The sequence below is a fragment of the Lycium barbarum genome, chromosome 4 (assembly GCF_019175385.1).
Source record: "Lycium barbarum isolate Lr01 chromosome 4, ASM1917538v2, whole genome shotgun sequence".
NCBI lineage: Eukaryota > Viridiplantae > Streptophyta > Magnoliopsida > Solanales > Solanaceae > Lycium > Lycium barbarum.
Window position 1 is genome coordinate 136895435 of NC_083340.1, and position 9144 is coordinate 136904578.

Sequence of the window (9144 nt, forward strand, 5' to 3'; positions counted from 1 at the left end):
GGTAAGGTATTTGAAGTACGATTGAAATGTAAAGTTAAAGATTGAAAGGGAAGGTAAATAGGAAAGTGTAGCTGGTGCAGTTTGGATTAGACATACGAGGTAAGTCCATCATTTTCATACTGTTGTTAATATTGGGAGCCCTGTGTGGCTATGATATGATATGATGTGTATATATATATATATATATATGTTGGCCCTGTGAGGCATTGTTGGTATTTCCTGCGTGCAGGTTCTGGGATAGTAAGAAAATACAGAGGGAACTCTGCTAAATTTTTTCACAAGTATAAAAGGAATGAGATATTAGTTCGTGATATGTATGGAAAGGTCGTGTCAACGGTAATGATAAGAGTTGACTAAGTGGTGAGTGCAGTTGACTGCGAGAAATAAGTTAATCGTTGAATTGATGGTAATTGTAATTATGAGATCGATATCAATATAGTAAAAAGGAAATGCTAGGGCAATTTGGAAGGGTCTGTGATAATAAGAGATGATTTGAAAAAAAAACTGGCAAATCTTAATAGGGTGTTATATGAGGTACCGACTGAATTGATAAGCAGGGACAAATTATGACGAGCTTATAGTTAAAAGAAGTAATAGTATGATTAAGACAAGAGTACAGAAGAAAAAGAATTGTGACGGATGTGAATATATTGATAAGACAGCTTGCGAGGTAAGACAGCTTGTGAGGGATTACAGGATAAGATTGACTATGGGGTCGAATACGAACAGGATATAAAGTGAATAAAATAAGGATTATTATGAAGATGAATGGAGTTTAGTGAGGAAGCGATTAAAAGATATGACGTGATCTATGTGACTAGAATATAAAGGTAAGTGTGAAATGGAAAAGCGAGTTATAGAACGAATAAGGAAGAGTTATGAAGTTTTGTAGGGAAAGTTCAGAGTAAAGGTTATATGATAACGGAAATGATAACGAGTACAAAAGAAAAAAAGGGGAGTAATTGAAAGAAGGAGATAAGAAGGAAGCGAGATAACAGTGTGGTAATAGGTCACGGCATGTGTAGCCGAAGACACGAGTACAACAAATAACGGAACTGTGAAAGACCAAGTTATAGAAAAATGAGCAACGACGTAGAATGAGTGCTAAGAAATGACTGGTATGACAAGAATAAACAAGGATGGACAGAATACGCTTGGAAAATAAGAAAGGGGTTATGCACAAGTGATGTTTTCCGAAGGATACAGAGGTAGCATAAGATTCTTCGTGCACAGAATAAAAGATAGCCATAGGCGGGAGAAATGATAAGGGGATTCCAAAGGAAGCACCTAAGATAGACATAATTAATTGAGTACGAGTATGGAACGAAAGGGGAATATATATATTTATGAACTTAAAGGTGTAGTACGATGACGAAGTGATAAGATAAGGCTATCATTAAAATGAATCTGATACGATCTTGAGTGAGTTAGAAGTCGGTACTGGGCACACAACAAGGGAGAAAGGGCATAAGGCATAAAAGAGTATTGCGTGTACACGACCTCACCTCGGAAATAGTGGAATCCTTAAAGGACCAAGGACGGTAGGCTTGAGGAGCAAGTGATGTATTGTAAATTTATTAAAAGAAACAGATGATATAGGTTGGGATAAAGATAATGTTACAAGAGGATTTGGACACTTATAATCAGAATATAGGTGCTACCTAATTGAGAATTTGGAACGACTACAAGTACTAATTAATTATTGATTGGAATGAGTGGAATGTGGCCTTGGATGAGTTGCTACATTGGTCACATTACTCGAGTACAGATTACCGAATGAGATTTGTACTCTATATATAGAAAGGCTCTCGTCGCTTCATGATTTTTGCTAAGGTTTCGAACGTGGATAATCAAAGCTATAAATTATAAAGAAAGACATAGATATGGTACAGTATACCAAGCGAATTGAAAAAGGGATCATATGAATTTGAGATTGGAGAGAGAACATAGAGTAGGATATAAATAAATAATGGTATAAGTACACCCTTAAGGGGGGAAGCGGATAAGAGAAATGCAAGTGTGAGATGGAAACAATAGACACTACAATATATTTAATATGAGTGCTTAAAACCTTAAGTGAGATCCCTCGTTGGGACAAATTAGTAAGATCTGGAAGCCAACAATAAATGGGTAGAAGTCAGGATGGTATCTGAGACAGTGCTGAGAATTATTTGTAAAGACCTTGGATAATATGACATTAGAAAGTAGATGCTTATGAAAAGAAAGAGTATGACAAGAGATATTATAAAGGATAGCAATGCCATACCAGATTAGAGGCTAAGATGTTGGCAATGGAGTTGCTCGTTAATAATATGGTGACTTATAAGTAGCAAAAGGAGAAAGGGTAGAAAATCTCCTATAGTAGGATACAAGAAAATCAAAGGGGTGAATAAAGAAAAGGAAAGAAGTATGACAAGATAGACAGCAAGTGAATTTTTGTACAAATAAGACATGCAAAGCAGAATGAACCAGGAGAAGAAAAGACTATGATTAAGATTGGATGTACTTTATACGAGCTGTACAAGAAGGTTATGCAACCTACGAATATTTGTATGCAAAATATATATATATATATATATATATATATATATATATATATATATATATATATATATATATATATATATATATATATATATATATATACTTGATAAGAAAAGTAAGCCTTCAGTAATAACAATGCGGTTGCGATAATCTGGACACATTAAGGAAAGGTGTAGGATGGTTTGAACCAAAGTACCGAGATAGAATTAGTACTGAGGGCAAAAGCCATAGTTGAGCCCCGATATCAATTGAAAGATATAAGAGAAGAATGTAAGGTCTGCATCAAGACTGATGAGACGACGCCAAGGTATTCCTCGGGCTGATTTGAGCGCCTTCACGTATTCTTGTAAAGATTGCGGCATAATGTGTAATAGGAAAACTAAAGACGAAAATCCGAGTAAAGAGGCAATAGAATATGTCTAAGGTGTTACAAGTCGGGTTAAGGGAAATTGTGAAATGGTTTAAGTAAGACTTCATGAGGTTCCCACATCTATTAACTCAAACACAGGAGCTCAGTTTACAGCTAACTTCTGGAGATCATTCCAGAAGGGATTGGAGACACAGGTGAGTCTTAGTATAGCATCTCACCCTCAGACTGGCGGATAGGCCGAGCGTACTATTTAGACGCTAGAAGATATGTTGTGGGCCTGTGTTATTGACTTCAGAGTTAGCTGGAACGATTATTTTCCACTTATCGAGTTTGCCTAATATAGTAGCTACCATTCTAGTATTCATATGGCACCGTATGAGGCCTAGTACGGCAAGAAGTGCAAGTCACCTATTGGCTGGTTTGATATGGGTGAGACCAAGTTGATAGGCCCAGATATGATTCAGCAGGCGGTTGATAAAGTAAAGATTATTCAGGAGAGATTACTGGCAGCCCAAAGTCGGCAGAAATCATATGCAGATAATTGACGTCGACACTTAGAATTTCAGGTTGGTGACTGGGTATTCTTGAAGATGTCGCCCATGAAGGGTGTTATGAGATTCGGCAGGAAAGGGAAGCTAAGCCCGAGATATATTGGGCCTTATTAGGTTGTCCGTAGAGTAGGCCAGGTTGCCTACGAGTTAGACCTACCAGCTGAATTGGAGGCAGTGCATCAGTCTTCCACATGTCAATGCTTCGCAAATGTATAGGCGATCCTTCCGGAGTACTTCCCGTGGATGATGTCCAGGTAACGAAGGAGTTGTCCTACGAAGAGAACCCTGTAGCTATATAGGATCGTCAGATGAGGACGTCGCGTACTAAAGATGTGGCTTCCGTTAGAGTATTGTGGCGAAATGATAACAGGGTAGAGATGAACTGGGAAGCCGAGGAGGAGATGAGGAATAGGTATCCTAACCTGTTCCTTATGCCTATAGGTGATCAAAATTCCTCACTTAATTATATTGATTGATAGATGGGACTATATGTTGTCGCGATAAAAGAGGCTTCCCCGGGATCTTCGTAAGACCTTATGAGGCTAGTTTAACATTCGAGGATGAATGTTCTAAAGGGGGGAAGGATGTTACACTCCATAATAATCCGTGCTACTTGAATTAAAACAAGAAAGAATAAGTTAAGAAGGTTCAAGGAGAGCTAATCGAGTTAGTAAGAATATCGTTATATATATGGTTGCCTTAAGAATCCCGAGGTGACATGGTAACCTAAAGGATTTGAAATCGCGTTATGAGTATGTATATGAGGTAATGTGAGTGACCTTTTAAAGTATTTGAGATTTTTAGTAATGATATAGAAGATGGACAAAAGATAGGAATATACTTTTGCGATTGGAGTTTCGTCGAAGCTTTGTGAGTTCTCCAGTTATGTTTAAGGTTATTGTGATTCTCCGGACCCTTCGAGACGCGTATATGGATTGTTATGGATATATATGAGTGTGTATATGTATGTATAAGAGGTTACATGAGGTTGGAAGAGGATTAGAAGTTAAATGAAATGAATCGGAACAACTTCAGTAAAATCTCGGACCCGGTTTTAGCCTATATTGTAGGAGGCGTATCTCCCAGTATATGAGGAGTTTTAAGGTGTTTCAAAGGCCTAAAATGAAGTTCATCGAGTCTAGTTTGCAACGCAACAAACCGCTCGTCAAAATAATATCGGGATAAGGAGATATGGACGATGAAAGTTGGGCTGAGTGGGGATTAAGACTTAAATGTTCACAAATTTTTCACTAGTGGCCGTGTGGGCCCCACAAACACATGAAAAAGTCTGATTTCTTGCCCATGCTTAGTTGGGGGAACGTGTAACACTATCTTGAGCAGAAAAATGGTCTCCTTGTTGACCAAAGTTGAGCCACAACTCATTTCCCAACTACACAAAGTGGAATAGGAGAGAGGCTCCATTTCACAACATAGAAACTTGGAAGATAGAGAGAGAGAGAGCCACGGTTTCCATGGCTGTTCCACCACCAAAAACGGCCAGCTCTTCCATTTCTTTCTCACCATTAAACCCCTAAAGTGTTCTACACATTCACCATTATGTTTCAAGTGAAGAAGAAACCATAAACATGCCATGCATGCTCTTGAAACTCACGGCCAGATTGCATGTCTGAGGAGTGGACAGATTTGTGTTGAAGTTCCAAGTGTAAATTGTATCTCAAGTGTTGTGGATATTCAGGTGACTAGAAAGGTTAAGGAACCAACTTGTTAAGGTAAGAATTGATCACTTCTTTTACGTTTTAGAATGAGTTTGGAGGCATTATGAATATGTATAGATGATGAATTGGATGTGTATAACTTTGCATGTTGGTATTGGATTGTTGTTATTGAAGTTGAAGTGGTCCGTGTGCCATTGACTCATGTGAAATAATCCTTAATCTCCTTGTGCATGTATTGGGAATGGATTGAATGTGTTGTAGAATGAAATAAACGAATGCAAATCATGAAGTTGTTGTAGTTGTGTTGGAGCCGTGTAGGGGCTGGTTTGGGGGAATTTATGGACTGTTTTGTGTCACATTTTAATTGTTGCTGTTATGGACATTGTGGTGTATTGTATGCATGTTGAATCTGTGAATTGAGGTGTTAAAGAAATGATTTATGTTGAAGTATACAAGCAGTCCAAAACCGTGGACTGTTTTAGTGTTAGAAGTGAATTTGTGTATGTTGAGTGTTGATTATTGTTATGAACGTTTAGTGGAAGTGAAGCTTAATGATTCAAGTTGAAATTGAGGTGGTTTGTGGGCTGTTGTAAGAATGAAAATGATGTTAAAACAGTTCCAAGAATCGTAAAGGTAACGTTGTTAAAAGTGTTGTTGTCGTTGCAAGTTAAAACTGGAAAATTGCTAAGTGAAAATGATATTGTGGTATGTGCTATTTGGCCGTGAGTTTGGGACAGTTTTGAATGATGTACAAACTGTCCAAAGTCCCCTAAGTCATGTTTAAACAAGTTTGGTTTGATATATGAAAGAATGGCTAGCAATGTTAGCTTGTAGCACTAGTTGGTTTGAATGCGAACGAAACGTCGTTTAAATGTTAGAAAGGGATTGTGAGCGTCAAAATACGTATTGAATTCCCTCGTAGACTAATTGTAGCTCTTGATATCTTGATATAGGATAAGTGTTTTTGGGCAGAAAGTACAAGTTATAATACGACTAAACGCTAAAGGTATGTAAAGCCTATTCCTTCTTTCTTTTGGCATGTCCTAGACGTAAGTATGAAATGATATGAACCTTGGGGTAAATTCTATTCTCTAGTTCCATGCATGACTTATGATTCTATATTTCCTTAATGCTATTGTCACGAGCCTACCATATGATTGCCTAATGAATGATGTATAGAAGTTCCTACTCCTAAAAGAATGGCATGAATAGAAGCATACTTGACTTCCAAAAACTACATCATGGAAATTGATACATGTACATGAAAGCTAAAACGTTCCTTGCTATGGCTTGTAATGAGAGTTGAAAACAATTGAATATGATTATTATCCCAATACTTTAGAGCTGGTTAGTTGCTTATCTATTGAGTCTCAAAAGATGAATGGCTTATATGTGGTTGCTTATTATTCTGCTCGTGCTTATCACTATATCCTTCACTGAGTCCCGGGCCAGGACACGTTTTCGTGCGCATGTTTATTATATTATTCACCGAGTCCCTCACTAGAGGGTCGGGACACGTTATATATATATGATGATGATACGATGATATGATGACATGATGATATGATGATATGATGATATGGAGATGGTGGCCAGGAGGGCATATATTCCTATTACCGAGTCCCTCACTAAAGGGCCGGGACACGTATATGTTTATGTTTATGATGCTATGATTATAATTACCGAGTCCCTCATTAAAGGGCCGGGACACGTTATATATGTTATATACAGAATGAGTATGCAGCATTGATTACACAACTCTATATTGACATTGATACGAGAATGATACAGATGAAAAATGTTCAAAGGCAAGTTTTATGAAATTCTGTTTGTTGCATTGAATCCTATACACCTTGTCTCAGTATGAGTCTATTATTACATTTCATGCTTTACATGCTCAGTACATATTCCGTACTGACCCCCTTTCTTCGGGGGGCTGCGTTCATGCCCGCAGGTACAGACGCTCGTTTTGGAGATCCGCCAGCCTAGGGTACCTATTCAGCTATTTTGGACTGCTCCTTTGTTCCGGAGCCTAGCTTGTCGTATAACTTCCTTTGTTGTATGTATAAGTATTTATTTGGGCACGGCGGGGCCCTGTCCCGCCATATGATACGGTCATTACTCTTAGAGGTCTGTAGACATTTGTGTGGGTCTGTTTGTGGTTGTTGATGCGTTTTATGACTATGACTTATGTTTGGGGCGTACCCATTCGTAATGGCAGCCTTGTCGGCTTGCATATATATGTATGTTTGGTATGTTGCATATCGTGGCAGCCTTGTCGGCTTGCGTAGGAATATATGTATGTTGTTGTTTAAAAATTGTAACTCCTCAGGAGACAGGTGCCTACGACATACAAAACTTTGACAGCTTTAAAATAACACCCTACCTTTTTATACAAACGAGATCATGACATGCTGATTATAAATGATTATAATTAACAGATAATATGAGTGTCCAACTCGGGCACTAGACATGGCCTACGGGGTTGGGTCGTGACAAAAGTGCTGAAACTGATAATAAGCTGCTGAAGTGTTTGGCAAAAAAAAAAGTGTTGATAAGCATTTTTCTGTTATAATGACTTAAATACCCTTAAAATCTTTTACACTTATAAGAACGTTACTTTTATAAGTTTTTAAATACCACATTATTTAAAATACGAAATAATTTATGCTTCATTTTATTTTTAATGCAAAATTAATTAGATAATTTTTTTCTTAAGAATATAAATTATTTTATGATAAGCTAAAATGCAATCATAAGCTATAAAAAAATAGTTAATACTTATACTAAAGTTCGTTAGTACTCCTGTAACATACTCAAATAGTACACAATATTTGAATAGAAGAAACACACATGCAATTACTAAAATTCTGGTTGTTGCTACTTAAATCAACCCATTCAACTATTAGAAATATATTGAGCAATCAAATCACGAGCTGCCAATTAAGGGTATTAACTCCTTGATTGCTGGATTTTCGATGTTTGTATTTCTGAAATTCTCGTATGTTTTTAATGTTGGTAGAGGAGAGCTGCTGGGTTTTAAAGACGCTGGGTGAGGAAGTGATGTGATGGAGAGGGTTAAGGTTTTATTAGAGTAAAGGTATTTCAGGGATTACGAAATAATATGAGGGATAGAATAGTAAAAGTTTTGGTCAAACTAAAAGTGCTTACAAGCTCAAAAATAGTAAGTTGAGGGAGATCAACTTATGACTTACTTTTAATTTATAAACACTTTTATTTTTACCAAACGCGAAGATAAACGGAAAAGTGCTTATAAACTGGTTTGATCAGCTTATAAGCTTAGCCAAACGACCTCTATGTCAAACCCAATCTCCAATAGAATGATTTATCTCATCCCGTCAATGAGTTGGTAAGTGAGAAATAAACTACAAAGGATAACAACGAATTGAAATACAACACAAGGTGTCCATTCAGGCAGTTCGAATTGTACAGTTTTGTTTTTTTTTTTTGAATTTTCACTTTTCTGGTTTAATAAATTACGAACCAAATTCAATTCAACTAAACTCGAATTAGTTTGGTTTTTAAGATTTAATTTCGGATTAATCGATTCATTATTTCAAATTTTCGGTATCAAGCGTCACTCTGATTAATCGAGGGCTTTCGGTATAATATATAATGCAAGTAGCATGTCAAAACGTTATATGATCAAATGCAAATGTATAATGAGTCATGGTGGTATGCTACATGTATGATCAGCTCAAAACTCCATTCTTCTTTAAATTGGCTGAGATGGGCAATAGTGTCCAATTGGTCGAGTCAATTGTTTTCTTAGCCCATAGGCTTCTATTCGTCTGATTTACACTATTTAGATTTTGTTGGGCAATTCGCATGAATGTCCCTATCTTGGGGTGGTCTTTAATTTTTGCCCCTCAAATCGCTAGTTTTTAATTTTTTCCCTTCGACACTTTAAGTAATAACAAAAGTGGCCGAAAATACTCCTGACATCGAAAAAACAAAAAAAGAAATTCGGCATATCCTTATC